The sequence below is a fragment of the Fonticula alba genome, assembly GCF_000388065.1.
Source record: "Fonticula alba strain ATCC 38817 unplaced genomic scaffold supercont2.1, whole genome shotgun sequence".
Classification (NCBI taxonomy): Eukaryota; order Rotosphaerida; family Fonticulaceae; genus Fonticula; species Fonticula alba.
The window spans coordinates 4465118-4466677 of record NW_009242971.1 but is presented as its reverse complement, the minus strand read 5'-3'; positions in this window follow the sequence as shown (position 1 = coordinate 4466677).

Here is a 1560-nt window from a genome sequence, read left to right as displayed (position 1 = left end):
CATCCAAGAGGAGCGGCGCGCAACCACCGCGGGGGCCTCCTGCGCGTTCGGCCGAACAGGGCCGCTGGCAATGGGCCCCAGCTCCGCCGCCAAGCGATGCCAGTTTACGAGCTGACGAGGGCCCGCGAGTCCGATGTACCAGAATGCCCCAGCTCCTGTCTCGAGGAAATAGCATTGCGCCTCCGCACGTGACGCTCCCTGTTACCAGCGCACCAGAGACAAGCGACATCGGCCGATGCGGACCGTTGTCATGCGAGGCCTCCCGAGGGTGGCCCGGCGGAATGTGGCCCCCGGGGGATGTCGGGCTGCAGGTCCCGGCGAAAGGGGAACTGCCAGTCCCTGCCGCGGCCGCCGGCCGCGGCGAGCGCAAGCCTGCGCGTGCCCCGGCGGAACCTGCCGGAGTGGGTGTCCCTCTCCTGGGGGGGGGGGGCCGGGGGCCGGGCGGGGGAGGGGGGGGGGTCGTTTTCTGGCGTAAATGAGATATTGCGGGGGCTGGATTCCTTTGTTTGGGAGCTCGATCTGCCGGGTGGGGGGGGGAGACAAGTTCTCGCCCCCACCCTCCCCGCCGCCGGCCGGGGAGCAACCACGGCCAAGGGAAGCCTCACCAAGTGGTGGGCCGCGGGCACGGAGAAACCATTCTTGCACGGTGTACCTCACGCTGTGAGCCGCCCCCCCCCCATGCGCGGCGGCCCGCATTTGACCTGCGGCCGGCGTCTTCCGGTAGCCGGCCCCACACGGGGGGGGGGGCCAGTTGCGGCTGGCCGCGCCCTCTCGCCCGCGCGCGATTCCAACTTCCCCGGAAGGCAACCTCACCTTCGGCACGCCGATACGGGGCGAAATTCCGCCCCCTCGCTCCCCTCGCCCCTCTGTCGAGACTCCGCCAGGCGGGAAAGGCCTCCCGACCCCCGGCCCCTGCCCGCCGACCGCCGACCCCCGCCCCGGAACAGAACGGCGAGAGGGGCCGGACGGCTCCCCGGGGCGACGGACACCAACTCTCCGGGCGCCCGAGTGCCAGTGCATACCGGCCGGCACGGGAAACCGCCGGCGTCGGGGGGAGGGGGGGGGGACCGGCCCGGGCGTTGCAGTCTGTTTACAGCCTCACCAGGCGTCGCGCACCCGGTGGTCCAGCGGTTGGCGAGCAGCCGGGAAACATCGGCCCTCTTTTGGTCGCGACTCCCGCCACCGTGCCGGCCGCCCATGGCCCCGGGCTCCGCCGGGCCCGTCGACGTGCGCCTGCCGCGCTGTCGGGCCCGCCCGCCCCCGGGGGCGCGACGCATGCACGCTCGGCCCCGGCCGCCGGGGCGCCTCGTAAACTCGCGACGTCCGGCCCAGGGCTCGCCGTAAGCGCCCGGCAAACGGCCTATCCCCTCTCTGGGGCCCGTCCGCGGGAGAGGGTCCATGCCTCGGACCTCCCGGCCTGGCCCCGTCCGTGGCCGTATAGCAGGGCTCACCCTCTCAACCTTGCCGCACCCCCCCCCCCCCCCCCCCCCCCCCCCCCCCCCCGCCCCCTTGTAATCTCGTATGCCCCCTCCCGCTGGCCATGCACATGCCATCGGCCTC